The sequence below is a fragment of the Sinohyriopsis cumingii genome, chromosome 6 (genome assembly GCF_028554795.1).
Source record: "Sinohyriopsis cumingii isolate HCF-2022 chromosome 6, ASM2855479v2, whole genome shotgun sequence".
Lineage (NCBI taxonomy): Eukaryota > Metazoa > Mollusca > Bivalvia > Unionida > Unionidae > Sinohyriopsis > Sinohyriopsis cumingii.
Window position 1 is genome coordinate 34,436,148 of NC_142966.1, and position 18,661 is coordinate 34,454,808.

The 18,661-nt window shown below is 34.8% G+C and overlaps 1 non-coding gene across 1 annotated transcript; it reads left to right on the plus strand.

Annotated features, from left to right (window-relative positions):
* The first annotated feature begins 17,893 nt into the window (after positions 1 to 17,893).
* Positions 17,894 to 17,967, plus strand: Trnat-cgu (transfer RNA threonine (anticodon CGU)). Its single transcript has one exon. It is a non-coding gene; the product is annotated as a tRNA-Thr (tRNA).
* The last annotated feature ends 694 nt before the right edge of the window (positions 17,968 to 18,661 follow it).

Consider the following 18,661-nt stretch of genomic DNA (forward strand, 5'->3'; position numbering starts at 1 on the left):
TATACAAAATAAATTGATCAAATACGTAACAGTAGTACGATTCCTAGGATTGTTCTTTGACAACCACCTCACATGGAAACAGCACATTGAACAACTCACCCAGAATTGTAACAAAGGTCTCAATTAACTCACAGAGACTAACTGGGGATCCAACCAGGAAACCATCCTCACGATATATAAGACCCTACTTAGATCAAAACTGGATTACGGTTGCCAAACACACAACTCGGCTAAGCAACCTGTACTACAAAAAGTTGACGCTATCCAGAGAAAAGCCTTACTAATATGCACAGGAACACTCCCCTCAACATCATTAGAAGAACTACAAACACTAACGTGAGAACTACCCTTAAAATTACGTAGGCAAGAACTGCTCCTCCGATACTCCATTCGATTAGATACCCACATAGACAACCATCCCACCAAAATAGCTATGCAAAAGTGTAAAGTTGTCTTCAAACCCAAAATCATACCCACCACACCAAGTGGCAAACGAATCCTTGAAATAAGAGAAAATATACCTCTACTAAAAAAAACAGGTAACAAACAACAACTAGTAATACCATAATAACCTTGAAAATCTTTCTTCATACATGATTTCTACTAACAACCTTTATAAACAGCATTGAACACTACCCTTTTTAGAACATTTAAAAAAAAATCGCCAAGAAACACCAGGCAAATGCAACAAGAAACCAGCGATGTAAAGCAAGCAGGACCGTTCCCGAGCTCTCCTTCCCATTAATGACAGCCTACCATTCATTTGTAAGGGACCTTTATGGACCCACAGATTGAGACCAAATTATCAGGGTTCCTTGAATCCATAAAAGCCTGGGGTAGGTGGCACCATTCCCTTCCCCAGGAACAACTAGCAGGCTTCGGTGCAGTCAGAAAAAGTGGCACATACACAATTGTGCGCACGCTATCTATAATTAAACTCAACAACAACAAATACGAGAAACTTTTTAAAGAGTCAATAGACCACACCGACTAAGCTATTACCTTACACCGTGAAAGATATATACAATTAATTACCATGTGGGTAATAGTTATCTTATTCAGTCATTTCCGCTTCCTAGTTATATATATATATATATATATATATATATATATATATATATATATATATATATATATAGAGAGAGAGAGAGAGAGAGAGAGAGAGAGAGAGAGAGAGAGAGAGACAGACACAGAGACAGAGACAGAGAGGGAGACAGAGAGACAGAGAGAAAGCGAGAGAGAGAGAGAGTGAGAGAGAGAGAGAAAAAGAAAGAGAGAGAGAGACAGAGAGACAAATACAAAATACATAATTGATATTGTGTTGAATGTACAAATTTAATTCCGTATTATGAATTAAATCCCAAATAATCCTAAACGTTTTATCATAAGTTAAAAGTATAGATAATCCCAGTAGTTTTCCGAATGAATTCCAATCTTGAATGTGCTGATGTACCAATAGACTGGAATATTGTTGATGTGCTAACAGTTGTGATGTATCACTATGAAGTAATTAATAATGTCTCTAAATGAATTCACAATAATCCCCAAAATAATAATTTACTCATAAAGTCAAAGTCAATAAATACATATTCTCAAACTAAAATTGAACACAACTAAAGGGCTAATTTTAATGTTGAAATTAGTAACTCTTCTCTAAAGAACATTAATACAAAAACGTTTGACATAATAATAGGACCAGGATGTATAAGGTGACAAATCCAAGTGTCCTTATTAATTGGTGTCGTTTATAGAGAGGTCAATGTGATCATAGAACTGTACATTGGGGTTTCATCTAAGGCAGATGTCATGATATATTAATTTGAAGAAAAAAGAACTATGTAAATTATACCAGGCGCACAGCCACAGATAAAGGATCACGAGGGAATCGTAGTAAAGAGCCTTGTCAAAGAAACATCACAATATTCGACACCTTATTTTAGATGGAAGGACGGCAATCAACGCCCGTTAATTGCTTCCTTTTTTATGAATTACCATTTATTACAACGTTTCTGTTCCGGGTTTTACTCAAATTAATTTTCTGTTTATACAATGCATCTAGAGAACAGCATTTATACAGTTTTTAGAGGGAACTGACTTATTTCATATTCGTGTCGAATTTTATTTAGCTTAATAAACAGTAGAATAACCAATTAAAGCAATTAGGTGCATTTAATTATCATTACTTATATGAAGGATCATATATGGGCATTTACCTCTGGGAAAAATTGTGTACTTTCATCAAGGGTAATGTAGCGCAAAGCAGGATCCTATTAAACAAAAATCAAAGTGGTGTAACCAAAGTAACGCACGGGTTTGAATAACATGTAAAACAACACAAAATCCACTTGCAGGTTTTCTGGTACAGACATGAATGAAATACTATCACATTTACAATGCATTCGTAGTTTGTGGACTCGCAAGGAAAAGAATTTAAGCAGTTTGTCATAGTCCACCAATTCTGGTTAGCTGCTTCTGTGTGTCTTCGGAAATGGCATTTAGCTACAATTCTCGCGGCATGATATATCCAATAATGTGTTATAAATTTCGTTGAAAGCAAGAAAAACCATGCAAAACCCTTAGCTGCATTGAAGTGTAATAATATGTATGGTATACAGCATAAATACTTCAAAAACAAAATTATCTGTGTTAAACAGAACACTATTTTGGTCTTTGGACGATTTGAAAGATAATGGTTTTCTTGCTAAAAGTTTATTTGGATTGGGTTTGATGTGTTTATCACCCTCTGAACAGATATCGTATACCCAGTCATATTTCGGACCACGTTTCCAGGAACGTTCTTGATATGGATTGTTATTAGAAGATTATGTCATGTTAAAAAAGAAGTACTTTAAGGAGAATGACAGAGAGTGGATTGGCTAATCTAAGTATCAAAGGATTTAGTTGCAAAGATTTTAATGTATGAAAAGGGACGCGAGAAAAAAGTCCGTTCGTAAATAAAGTTGAAATTATTTGATTTTGAGTATTTTGAAGAAAAAACATCCTGAATATAATACATTTTACTTAAAGTACATATCATTAACATTACAATAGATACGATGGTTTTAATGCATGATACGAACAACTTAATTAATGTACATATTCCATTCCATCTTACACATGACGTCATAGTGTCTGAGGGGGTGTTTTATTATGTGGTTTAAGAACAAAATGGCTCACAAGCCATATAGGCCACCTAAACTTTCGAATATCTAAATAATATTCTGTCGGTTTTTAAAAAAAGAAAGAAGAAATGAGTTCCTATCAACAAAAGTATATTGGTAACAAAGGTTTTGTTTATAATAATGACATTACACTCTCAAAGGGTCTAGTGGGGGCTAAATAGTCGCACTATTGAAAACAACAATATCAATAATAATAATAATAATAGCAATAATAAAAATAATTATAATAATAATGAATTATTTTTATTTAATGTGATATAGTATGTGCAATAACATTGTTCAATACATCTGAAAACGTTTTGCAAATTATCTTTCTCTTATGCAGAAGATAACGCATTTACTCGATAAATCAAGTTTTCATGAAAACATTCTTCCATTCTCACATTTATGTGTCAATTTTACCAAGGCATTGCTGGATCCTAGGAAGACTGTAGTGGCCGCAATTGACTTTGGCACTACCTTTTCGAGTTGGGCCTTTTCATTTACACATGACTACAAATGTAAGCCGACGCAGATGTCTATCAAATCCTGGAATAGCATTTCACAAAAGACCCAGGCCACGGTTCTCATTCGTCCTGATGGTAAGACATTGGAAGCATTTGGATATAAGGCGGATGACATGTATGCAGAATTGGTGGCCGCTGATGAGCACCGTCAATGGTACTACTTCACAAGATTTAAGATGGCTCTATATTCGGATAGGGTATGGCTAGAAATTATTTATAATCATAAAATACCGGAATGATCTCATGCTACGTATTATTTTTAACCCATTGAACTACAAAATTATATAAGACAGTAGTACGACTCTACGGTCTTAAACGAAGTTATAGAAAAGAGGGAATAAAAACAAGATTTGTAAAATTCAACAAATAATTTATTTCCCTGGAAAACAAAGTGAAAATTTAAAAACACTTACAGTATTACAAATGAAATATCAATAGCCCAAAAGTTTCATCACCAGTCCTAATCAATAAAGTTCTACTTAAATTTCGGTTGTGTTCGAAATAAGATCAGGCGCTGAAGGTGTTGATGTGCCTGTAGTCTTGAATTTACTAATGTACCAGTGGCATTATATGTGATGGTGTTCTAACAGTCTTCCAATTAATCACAATATTATACTTCAAGTCGTCCTTATCTGAATTCACTATAATTCCAAATTAATATTTATATCCATTAATATTATTGATCACTTTTTTAATTCCAGAAAATAATTTTGAATAAAAAATTCCACCCAAATCAAAAACTGAACACAACAAAACAACTGATTCTGCTTCTAATGTTATCACAAGAATGAATAATGTTTCCAGTAAACAGGATTGTATATAAAAACAGCTGCTAAGACAAAAATTTAGATCCAGGATGTAGGGTCAAGGTTCATTTCAATTAAATTCTAAGTCGTACACACATAAAATATGTTACTAATATTATAAATAAAACATCAGGTACAGCATGTTCTTCATGGGGAAATTTCAATATATTAGACCCAGACCCAAATAAACACGTTTACATTTATTGATAGTTATCCTAATATTGAACCCACACTCCATCATAAATATTAAATATGTATTATTTGTTTACAACATAAAACTAGCATCAATTTCCCAAGTCCGGTACACAGTGAACCTAATCTTGATTTCGGACAAGGTCAGGTACAAAATACAATAGTAAATAACATATTATCATGGAGAAAAGAAAATACAAATTAAATATACATAAAATCTATTTCTTATTGCATGGACTAATTGTATTTGCTGCACATGCATCTACAAAATATGTTGTGATAGGAATAACTATCTTACTTAAATATTTGTTTTAGCACAGTGACATAGGTCGCTTCCTTTCAGATTCCAGTAAATGGAATTTTAACAGTTTCATTAGATTTCCGTTGATAACAATCGGTTGATATCAAGGAAACCCCAATATCCAAACTTAAGAAACTAAGACGTTTAAGCATAAATATGGACTACAGAGTAACGTATAAATCGTGCCATAGATTCAACGAGGCAGGGCATTATTCATAGATAATTATCTACGGTTCTTTTTGCACAATCTAAAGAGATTAAACCCGAAAAGAGGCTAATTATGAAGGTTGCCCAGAGCCAAATTATAAAGGCTGCCGTTGGTCAAATATAAACTATGCGCGCCAATAGCTGATAACAGCCTTCCGCATAATCTAGAACTTAGGTGCAAATTAGTCATGTTATTTTACCTTTGTGTTTAATCGACATGCATGCTCTCTGTCTCTCTCTCTCTCAGTCGATTGATCAAAAGTTTCAGGCACATGTATCAAGAGTTGCCAGGCATGTACTTCAACCATTTACATGTATGATTATTATGAATAATTCACATTTATATTTAATTTATAAATTGTACACGGTGAGTCCAACCTCCCCAAACGTGGTATCATAATGTATCTGAAGTAATTCGAAGAGAAAGAAACGAACAAGACAAAATTATGCCAGACGTCTCAATACACTAAACTTCTGGCAAAACGTATGGGGGAGAGGATGAGTATCTAGTAATGAGGCGAAATGAGAAAATCTATGAGAAGACCTTTGTCAGTCTTTGACGTAAACTTTCATCTTTCAATAAATAGCAAGCTAAAATGAGCATAAAATGAAAAGACAACACTAATGTCTTGCCTAATACTAGTATATAATATGATTGAAAATATCAGTGGATTGAACGGGCGTATAATTGATATTAATATACAGATGAAAACAGAACATATTACGATTATTAATCTTATTTATAATAATCCAACTGGATTTAAGTGCATGCACTGAAATAAACTTTAAAAGGTGACTCAAACAAAATTTCAACAATCAAGAATTCTTCAATGATAATCTACACTTCCAGCAGGGACATGCACATAATGGACTAATCTATAAATTAATGGATGCATGTTCTACCACAGTAACTCTCTTCATAACAACTGTTATAACTCATGTAAAAGGTCCAGATTATATAGACTGGGTAATTTATTTTATCAATACTTAACAGCAAATCGTAAATCATACAGTTTGAAATTAATTATCTCTCAGCCAAGGGCTTCGAGACCCATTCCTGAAGCCCACAGAACTAAAAATCCAATCAACAATAACTCAGTTTATTAGGAAACAGTCCATATTGAAAACAATGTTGAGGAAACCCCTGATCCCAGCTTTTGATAGGTGGAACAAATTCCTTTGAGGATCATGTAACCCATAACCTAATTTGCACTTCCATAAGGTGCATAGTAATGATAGTTATCTCCTGGCCCAAGTAGGAAGGTTACTACGGGAACTCTCCGTGTTAAACTCAGATTGTCTTCTCATTATACAAATGGATAAATCTCGGACGAAAAATAGTGTGCCAGGAACTCCGGACAATAAAATATACGAACATGTCATAGGACCAAATTAAAACAGCCTGTCAAGACACCTTGACCATACCCACACCGGCTGTTAGGAAAAAAGCAGTATACATACAAACAGATAGAATTTCACCAATTAAAGAAGATGACTCTCCTCTGCAGGGGACAGATAGGCAGAGCCAAACATCAGTTAAAGCACATACAGTAAAATCTGACAGTTATGTTTCTCACTCAACATCAAACCAAGTACAAAAGGAACTGCTCTAAAGACACAACCAGCTTCCAATTACCGAAAGCATGCAGCTAAATTAAATAAAAATACTACATACAGCAGTCGCAATTCTTTTAGTCAGTCTAGTCGTGTAAATCAAGTAGTTGCGATCCAAGCAGTGCATTATCAAACATAACAACATAAATAAAGACAGATCTCTTCTCATAGGATCATCGATAATCAAAGCACTTAGAACAAGACGATTTTTTAAACAGTGAAAACCCACAGAGGTGTAAAAATTAATAATACTACAGAGAAAATATTGTAAATGGGTATATCTCCATGTGATACTGTAATTATTATCATTGGTGGCAATAATTACCGTAATGGCCAATCTCTAGAGGATGACGATAAATGTTTGTTGTATTCCATTGTGTAAATTAATCATCTCAGGTCTACCGCCGAGATGGGAAGTACTTGTGACTCCACTAAATGAAAGCACGTTGTGTGAAAATTTCACTGGTCAACAGTGAAATCATTACTGACTTGAAAAGGCCCTAATCTGTAGTATTTTGGTGTGCCGAACACGAATATAACCGTGAAAAATTTGTATTGGCTCTCGTTTTGAAGATATTCATATACCTCATTTTCTATGTTTCACTGTGTAAATTTCTCCAGTAGGACTGCAGCAACATCCGGAATAATGATGTAACATTGCATAATACCATCATGCTCACATCATCCACAGTTGATTGCATCATTTTCTGATGCAATGCAATACTAATGCCATGCGGCTGCTGAAGTAAGTTGACGTCAGCAGTGTACTATACATGTGTAGGCCTATTATACTAATGCCAGGCGGCTGCTGAAGCTGACGTAAGCAGTGTACTATATAAAGCCCAATCAGATAGGTTCAGCATTTAAAATATTTTAGACGTTGTGCGAGACAGTTCAAGCTACTGTTACATAAAACTTATTATTTTATCCATTTACGTACAATAAAGAACAGTAATGCCTCGAAAGTGTGTTAATACCGCGGACAATTTTTGCTATATTTGTGGGGAAGTGACATTTGCCAACCAGATTAAAAGTATCAATTCTCAAGTGAAGAAGGCATATCATCTTTACTTCGGATGCAAGGTTGGTGACCAAGACAAGCCTTGGGCTCCGCATATATGCTGTGCTACATGTACAACACAGCTTTCACAGTGGTTGAATTGCAAAAGGTCATCAATGCCGTTTGCAGTCCCAATGGTGTGGAGAGAGCCAAGCAACCACCTAAATGACTGTTACTTCTGCTTGGTTCCTCCTCTTTCCGGCGGAATAACGAAGCGAAAGAAGTCGAGAATAGTCTACCCAAACATTCCGTCTGCATTGAGACCAGTTCCACATGGTGAGGGACTTCCTATTCCAGAACCTCCAGCAGAATATTCTTTTGATTCATCTGACGAAGACAAAGGTGAGTCGACCTGTTCTTCTCCTGGTCCATCAGCATGCAGTGATCCAGATTTTCACTGTGGTGCATCATCAACCCCACACAGAATAACACAGGAAGAACTAAATGACCTGATTCGTGATTTGGACTTATCAAAGAACAAGGCAGAATTGCTAGGATCAAGACTCCAACAATGGAATCTTCTAGAAGAAGATGTCACAATTACTGCATATCGAAAGCGCCACCAGCAATTGGAGCCTTTCTTCAGAAAGGAAAGTAATCTGATATTCTGTTCCGATATTGAGGGCCTCATGAATGCTTTAAAAATCACTCATGACCCACAAGAATGGAGACTATTTGTGGACTCTTCGAAACTGAGTCTCAAGGCTGTGCTTTTGCACAATGGAAACATTCTTCCATCTATTCCAGTAGCGTATGCTGTCCACATGAAAGAGACATACGATAACTTAAGGCAGCTACTGAATTCCATTGAGTATAACAAGTACAGCTGGCACCTCTGTGGTGATTTGAAGGTAGTTGCCCTTTTAATGGGACTGCAGCAAGGATATACAAAATACATGTGTTTCTTATGCGAGTGGGATAGCCGAGCAAGGGAAATGCACTACATGAGGAAGGAATGGACTCACAGGCAGAATGTAGCCATTGGAGAGAAGAATATCCAACACCCAGCTCTGGTTGAGGCTCAGAAAATCTTGCTACCACCCCTTCACATCAAACTAGGTTTGATGAAGAACTTCGTGAAAGCCATTGACCGGACTTTGCCAGCATTCCGATACCTGCATGAAAAATTCCCTCGACTCAGCGAAGCAAAGATTAAAGAGGGAGTTTTTGTGGGTCCTCAGATTCGAGAGCTTTTCAAAGATGACCGGTTCAACAACTTGCTGGAAGGTGACGCGAAACAAGCATGGAATGCTTTTCGCCTAGTTTCTACAAACTTCCTCGGAAATGTTAGGGCAGAAAACTATAAGGAACTAGTAGAAGACATGTTGATGAAGTATAAGAAACTTGGCTGCAATATGTCTCTAAAGATTCACTTCCTTCATTCCCATTTGGATTTCTTTCCTAGCAACTGTGGTATTGTTAGTGATGAACACGGCGAACGTTTTCATCAAGATATCGCAACAATGGAACAAAGATACCAGGGAAAATGGTCCACTACAATGCTGGCTGACTACTGCTGGACACTCCTCAGAGATGCTCCCGAACAGCTGTACAAGAGACAGGCGAAGAAATCTAAGATGTAGTCAATGACTTGATTTTTTATAGGTAGGCTATTACAGTTGACCTTTTACTATTGGAATGCATTTCGTTATGTAAACATTAATTTCTTGCAGATTACAAAAAAACTAGAGCCAATTTTGCAATTTGACTGTCATATTCGTGTTCAGCACATAAAAATTGATAAGAATTGACTAATTTTATTTCAGTAACATGACTTTTGTAAAAATTTGTTGTCCAGTGTTTCCAATTGCTCTTTGTTCCGCAATACAGGACTTTCTTCAAAGACAATCAAAGTACGATGTTTATAGGTTACTTCGTTTGTATGGGAAAATATTAACGAGTTTTTTGGATGGATATACTGCACGAACATGGGAGATTTAAACACGAATGATATTAAGTGATTTTAATGCTGACTACATGAGAACTCGAACATTAACATGAATAAGTAACTTTAAAACTTTAATTAACACCCCAGCTAGGGTAACAGATAACATGCTACTATCATTAATCATATTTATACTTACAAACCTGGCTACACTAGTGAAAAAAATGGGCCAGTGTTTGCACTGAGTAACCACTATCCAATCTGTATAACGAGACACATCCCAAAATCAGCTAAAAATGGCCAACACATTGAAATACGATACAGGGACTTAAACCAGCTTGATGAGGAAAAATTCTTTATTGATTTAATTTTTAAACCCTTCCACTAAGTATGCAATATAGCTGATGTCAAAATTTTGCCTTTGATAAACGATAGCAGATATTAAATGCAGCCTTAGACAAACATGGCCCAATTGAAACAAAAAGAATTAAACCCAAAATTACACTCAAGTTGATTACCCCTCAGATCAATGAGACTAGGCACCTAAGAGATACTTTCCACAAGAAAAAAAGAGATGAAAAACTGTAGAAAGTGGAATGGTAAAGTGAAGCACCTGATAGATAAGGCATAATAAGACTAATGTAAAAGAGTTATTAATGAAACTAAAGCTACCAAGACATTGTGGAAGCATCTTAAAGAGATGAACCCACCAAAGAACAGTTTTATTACCCTAGATATCAGCAAAATGATTGCATATGAACATCTGTACAAGACATTTTTGAATTGTTCGATAATTTTGTCACAAGCATTTCCAGTAACTGTATTCAGAACCAGAAAAACATTTCAATTGAGCTTGATGCTCTTCTATTATTTATAAGAGCTAACATTCTTCATGATAATTGTTTCAGTAGCTAATGTTAGTGAAGTTGATCCTTTTGATATGCTCAATAAGTTGAGTAGTAATAGATCCTCTGGTTTGGATGGTAATGGTCCACGTTTTAATAAAATTGCTGCAACAGTAATTACAAAGTCATTAGCGCATATCATATACTTGTGTAAATTTCCATAAACCTTAAAATGTGCAAATATGACGCCTATCTCTAACATCCATTATACCGGTATTATCACAATTATTTGAAAAGCAAATGGACATGCGGGTCTATAAGTGTTTTGAATCTTGCTCTCTGTTTCATAAAGAACAAACAGGATTTAGAACGTACCACTCGTGCCATACCAAACGAACCAATACATCAGATAAAAAGATAATGGTTGCAACAATGGGATAATATCCTTGACTCTTCGAAAGCCTTTGATATTGTGGATCATGAATTCTGCTGCAAACTTTTAATTGTTACTGTTTTGGCAATCCTCTTTAAAATGGTTTAGACCATACGTAAACCAAAGATCTCAACTAGTAAGCATTGACAATATTAGCTCAAAAACTGGCAGTATTCATCCAGGAGTCCCTCAAGGCTCAGTTTTAGGTCATTGCCTCTTTCTTATCTATGTAAATGATCTACCATTAAATAATGCATCCACAAATACAGATTCTTTGCAGATTATGCAATGATTGTTTGTAGATGATGCAATATTGTATACACCTAGTTATGATATTGAACTTATATAAAATAGATTAGACTCAGGACATATTACAGTTCAAAATGGGATGGTAGTTAATGAAGGTAAAAAGCTGTATGAATTTGATGACATCATAAAAGCTACACAAGCTAGGGAACCCGGAACAATTTCTTACAATACGTAACCATCCGTTCGAAAATGTCAAACACGAAAAACGTGTGTGTGTGTGTGTGTGTGTAGATAATAAGTTACAATGAGATGACCATATTGACAAGCTTACTAAAACACTGTCGTCCAAAATTGTGCTACTCAGCAGAATCAATCAAGAAATATGTACGCATGGAAACTCGCAATCTGTACTACAAGTCATATTTTCTTCGAGCAATGGATTATTGTTTAAATGTATGGGAAAACTGTGCCAAATCTCTGCTTGACATGATTATTAAATGTCAGAAACGGGCAGCTCGCATAATTTTAGACGCATCTATTGATCATCCCTCAAATATATTCAGACAAATTAAAGACAGATAGTAAGTTATGAAATAATAATAATCATAAAGAGTGTATTCACTTCCAGGCCGGAATACCAGAGGAACATCTTGCCATCGCACTAGAACCAGAAGCAGCTTCCTTCTAATGTAGACAGATTCCCCTACAGTTCATGATAGCAGGCGGCAAGAAGGCCATTTTTTCGCTTCCCGAAGGCACTCGATAGATAGTGATTGATGTTGGAGGTATATCCTCTGAGTAATAAGTAGGAGTATTTTAATACCTACAGATGGAAGCATATATATATATATATATATATATATATATATATATATATATATATATATATATATATATATATATATATATATATATATATATATATATCCTTAACACAATTTGGATTTTAAGAAAGATTCATATTATCAGGCAACGCTCAAATGATGATCTGTCGATCGCTTTTAATTTCTACTAATACGAGTAAAACTAACTTGATCTATTTGTTGAAAGTTTAAATGTATAGGAGATCGAAATGTCAATACTCCTATTCAATTTAATAGCATATATGGATACACAATGAAGATTATATTGAGTACTGAGTGGTACAGAACAGTTCTGATGGTTGGCTGTGGCATTCTTCTTCTGGAATACTTCGAAATTTGTTTGCAACAAAGATACAACAGTTTCACAGCATCTCTCGAAGGTTGTCAATTTGATAATGAAAGTGGTGTGACCTCGGTACAACGATACCTTGTTATTTTAACTCTTAAATTGTATATTCTATTTTAATTGAGTTTTGGTTGCAGGCTGTTGGTATTTTAGCTCAGCAACCTGGATGGCAGTAGAAACTAATTAGATGAAACGTATGCATGCAGACAAAGACAGCAGTTTAATACCTTGTCATAATTTTCTTGAACAATCATTCTCTGCATTAATTTATTAAAATATTCTTCATTTTCAGGTATGAGAAATCTTGACCAATTTTCTCTGCCTCATACAGATTTTTTGGTCGAATTTTTTCCTGGCCCTTATGAGTCCAGGTCTAACCGTATTGATTTATGACTTTTCCTGGTGTTTCCCTAAGAGAATGCTGAAATATTTGTCGCATTTGCTCACCACCCCCTTCCAAACCCTACATGGGGATAGACATTCCATTCACTTTTTCTTATGCCTTATGACAGCAATAAAAGGGATGATAGATTCAAGCAAAGTAGGTTTTATGGTCCAAGATGACGTTTACACTATCAAAGTTAGTGACCATAATCACATAACCACAGAAGAACAAAAATTGTACAGAAATATTGCAAATTAAACTTAAATATTACAAACTTATCCAACGTTTATATAATAATTGATTCATATATGATATTCGTATGTTTATCATGGAATCGGTAAAGCAGGATGCAGATAAATAGGTAGTAATTATAACAAACACAGACGAAACGTATGTCATTTAGGGATTACTTTGTGTTATACAAAATTCGGTAAATAACGAAGCCAGACAATAGTTAAAGCAAAGATCGAGTTCTTCGATTGTTGTCGATATATGGAATCGGGCTTTATTGATAGTTATCTATGTGTGAAATCTGGTTTCGTTGATAATTATTGATGTGTTGAACCGGATTCATTGAAAGTTATTGATATGTCAATCAACTAATGAGTGCAATGTACTAATAAGTTAGACGATATACAATTATATTCAGAGAAGCGCGTTGTTGGTTTTAAAGGTATTCGTAACGACATTTACCCTATTAATACTTGAACATATAAAGGCTAAATTTATCCGTAAAGACATTTGCCCCATATTTATTTTCAACAGATTTCTAAACATTTATTGTTCCAATTGAACTTTCTTACACCACTCTTGTTAACTCAATCATTTCCCGGTAAAGATTATCAATATGTGCACAATATATCGGACTACATGAACCTTATCTCACAGAGTGATCGAGGTTATTAAGATGTGAAGAAAGACACGTCAGTATCAAGCAGTATTTTTGTTGACTTCAGACATGTCTATATGACATTATTATATCTCTCCTAGGATATAATACATGACATAGATACTTACTTTTAAATCAAATTGTTTGCAAATTACGGTATGTTACTGATAGCAGAAAGTGGAATTACAGGATAAATAACTATGGGCAAAAATAGATAGGCGAAAACAATATGTTAATAGTATACTGGTACTGAATGAAAAACTACAATGACGATGAATACAGCAAAAACGACGTAAACATCTGTTGTTATGTATATCGAGTATAAGAACTTGCACGATGCGGCGATGAGTAAATAAAATGCTGTGAACAACGTTTGATGAGCATCAAAGGGGGAAATCTAATGGATCAATACACATTTAAATATTGCAGAGGATAATGAAGCTGGCGGGATACTAGAACGTGAGTAGTATATATCGAAAGTTATGCATAGCAATTTCAAGGACTACCGTCTAATTCAGTGTTTCTCAAACTTTTTTGTCTTGCGGCGCACAAAAAGATCTTAACATTTTCACGGCACACCTTAAAAGTTTTCACAATTTTTGTGGTGAAGAACTTATTTATTTTTACATATATATTTAATCTTAAATTTAATGTGAAGGATGTTCCTGCTTTCGAGAGCAAATCAGATTGAAGCGAGGCTCGAAATCGACAAACAAGCGCGCATTTCATCGTCGATTTTAAGAAGTCCCTCTCTCTTTCGACTTGATTTCAGTCAGTGCTGAAAATCCAAACTCACAAAACCACGAAGACACAAATGGCAGACCTGCTTTGATTGCTTTTGAACTGATTGTAGATATGACTTCATGATTGAGATGCAAAACTCATCCAGGCTTTTCTCGGGAAATGTTGACAGAAAACAATATATCGTTTGTTAAATCAATCAGCTGTTCTTCTTCTTCGATTGTAAGATTTGTAGTTTCGTTGTTTCCGAATGAATTGATCACCCATCCATATTCATCGCTTGCGTGTGATGGGAAGTAATGCTTCAGTGCCGATTTCATGATGGACTGCATACATTTATTATTAGACTATTATTATAATTAAAGCGATCGAGTTCTCCCGAGATCTCGGACAAGTCACGTTTTAAAAAAGGAACCAATGAATGACATACTGACAGAGATTGCGTTTTTATAAAGTTAGTTTTTTAACTTTTGCGACATTGATTTACCATTTAATTTTTCGATATGTACAATGTTTCAAAACGCTAGCAATTTTAAATATTTTTCAAATCTCCCACGGCACACTTGCAAGTTTCTCGCGGTACACTAGTGTGCCGCGGCACACAGATAGAGAATCACTGCTCTAACTCCAGAGATATATATTGCCTAGAGTAGATGTACGCTGCTTTGCTCATATAAGAACGGAAAGCAGGTAAACCATCTGTACCAAAATACTTTTTACCAGAAACAGATAAACATAATACGGTAATCATTACAGAAAATTAAAGCTTTACCTTAAGTTAGGTTTGAAGTTGCAAAAAATCCACAGCGTTTTCCAGCCTGAACAGTAACCATGCCTGCAGTCATAAGGCAATGTGAACGCTATCGTAAGCCCAAAGACAACACATGATTTCGACCGAGGCTTTTTTCAAATGGATGAATTACATTATTTCGCTAAATAGGTGGAGAATCGCCCTAAACTAATTTAGCAACATGTATAGATGAAAAGGAATAAACTAAAAATGACATTTTCGATATTTAACCAGGAGCAAGATAATTGATAATGAAACGGTTTTGACCTAATCAAAGAAAACAATAATATGGATGTAACCAAAAGAGTGATGATGGGGCGGAAGGGTCCTTTCTTTTTCCGAAAAACCCTGTTTACCACAGCAAAAAGTGGATTGAAGCTGTGGGATCGAATAGGGTGAGGGATGGGAAAGTTCTATATCCTTCTATATCCCGTAGAAAGCTATATGGAGCATATGAAAAGGGGAATATAAAGAGTGTAAGTAAAATATATCAAATACAGGATGTAGACTTTGATCAAACACATTATTGATCATTACTATAACCAATATGAACGCTTACAAGAATCAAAATGAACCAAAGTTGGCTTCCTTATGTCGGCCGACTTCATAAAAAGATATATATATATATATATATATATATATATATATATATATATATATATATATATATATATATATATATATATATATATTTCTTCAAGGTATATGTCCCACGACTTAAGAAATGAAATAATTTTGTGTTGAATTTGTGCCCCCCCCCCCCATCTGCAGGGTACAATAACATAGATAAACAAAACACACTTATTTGAACATAAAATGAAAGAAACTAACCTTGCATTGTTATCATTTATTCCTTCTTTTTTCATCATGCGAAATTTATTCAAGAAGAAGATATATATGAACTCCGTATGTGTAGCAGATGTCTGCTGGCATATCCATCCTTACTTAGGTGTGTATCGCTTATGTCAGATAACAAAATCGCAAACGAGACGCGAATATCACCCGATTGCTTGTATGCATCTGCCATCCATGCATGATACGTTATAAGGTGCAAAATGACCCAGATTGTATTGTATCAAAGTTAACTATAAGACGGTATCTCGCAAATAAAAATCACTGTTTGACAATGCATTCACTCTGAGTGCAAATGATAATGTTTTCGCTAGCATGGGTTACAAAAGTATTATTAAAGCAAGTTATTGTTCTGTATACTATTTAGCTTACGTATATCAATGAACGTTTGTATCAATTATGATCACATATATCAAACAAATAGACGCACTGGATATGAATAAACACAAGTGACAGAGAGCAAAAAACTCATTGCTGAATTTTACCGACATGATAGGAAATACAAATGTTATGTTATTACCAAGCAAACCAACCCGGGAAACTGACTTTGGATTCTTGTCAGTGTGCCGATTTCTTTTTATGAAGTCGGCCGACATAAGGAAGCCAACTTTGGTTCCTTTTGATTCTTTTTAGCGTGCCGGTTACGTTTTTTTTACTAAGTCGGTCGACATAGGGAAGCCAGCATTTATTCCGTTTTACCTGTTATAACGGGAATTTTTTAATGAAATAAATTGAAACAATAGAACAGTTTTGAATTCGAAACAATCTAATGCGTCGTGCAAGCACAGCGATATAAGGCTGAACAATAAATTAGTTTTCAAACGTTTGATCTAAATGTTCCCTATCTATAGTTTATAGCGTTTTATTTTTGACAACAATAACCATGTACTTCGTCTTATGTGGATAAATGTACGTCATTTCCTGTTGGCGTCCTTTTTAGGTAGGAAATCGTAGCTAAGGGGAAATAACATTTTTGTTTACTTCTATTCCGAGTAATCCTATTATTATTTCTTCTTTACAATTGATACTTTTATAAATTCGTTTTGTGCGAGTATAAATACTTTTAATCATGTAATGCAAATCTGATGTAGAAAAAATGTTATAGTATGACCGGTGACCTTTAAATTAGAGTAGCATTTATTGATGTGGTTGTTTTTAATTTTTCCTGAATCTGTTAAGCTCAAGGTATATTGTTAAGCTTCTTTCTGTGGCTTCGGGTGAAGAATGCTTGAATTATTTTCATTTCTCTCACCGTTTTATAACAATGGATTGGTAATGTTCTAATAACAATGGATTGGTAATGTTCTACTCTTGAGGTTTCAGTTCAAGGAATAGAATGGCAGCCTCAGTTTTCGTTTAGTTCATAAGCACGTTACTTCATAAACAACTTATACAATATTATGCCTGGTTTAAACATTTCTGTTAAAATAATGTTCAATGCTAATAAACTATATATGTGAATGATAATTTTATTATTATATTCTTGGGAGCTGAAAGAACGGTTACATTCCGAAGTGGCTGCTAAAAGCCGTCAGAAAAAGTACACGTCAATGGAATGAGTGGTAAGTTGATTGTTTAAGTATATATTGTCAGTGAATATTACATTATCCTCAAGTGTTATATTACCAGGGGGAAGAACGTAGATTAAGTGTTGAATAAAGATAATGTTTACCTATAACGCACATAGGCTGCTACTTATCTAATGATGTCGTTTTAATAGCATAGTTGATAAACTTTAGACACAGACGGCTCCATAGCTAAGCTGGTTAGAGCGCCAGTCTCGTAAACTGGAGGTTGAGAGTTCGATTCCCTCTGGAGCCAATACTTCTATTACTTTTAGTGTCCAAATCTTGCCCTTTTACATGGACCTTTAAGGGTTAGAAATGCCTTGTATGTAGGATGACGAATCGATTTTTTGTTTATAAAGACCTAAAGGTTTATACGAGGATTCATTTTTCTTTTTGTAGAACATTGTAGAAACTGTCAGTTACCGAATCAGACATGAGACAACACCACAAAGCCCGTTACAATCTTTGTTATTCGGGATCCAACAGTTTCTAGGCAGAGGAGGCCCCATTTGCTCGTTTAATTGCTGTCCGAATTTACTTTTGACTTGTATATCGTTGTTTTGCCATCTCGTTCCTTCTCTAACCTTCCAAACCATGCCAAGTAAAAGTATTCTTCCATTTCTGATTCATCTATTTTAAGCAGTGAAGAAATTATACAATCCCTAACACCGTTATATTTTCTTAAACAATCATAACAAAGGTTCAATGTTCCAATAAGCAACATGGAAACAGAAAGAGGTATTGTTTACGTAAACAAACAATTAGTATTTATTGGCATAGTTTCTTAGGGACATTTTGTCTCATTTGATTTATTTGAGACAGTGAAACAAAGCATACACGTAACCATATGTAAAATATATTTGAGGTCACCTGCATGTAAATCTTTTGCGTCTATGTTTTATCTCAGATATTTTGGCTAATATAAATAGATTATTCGTAGGCACTTA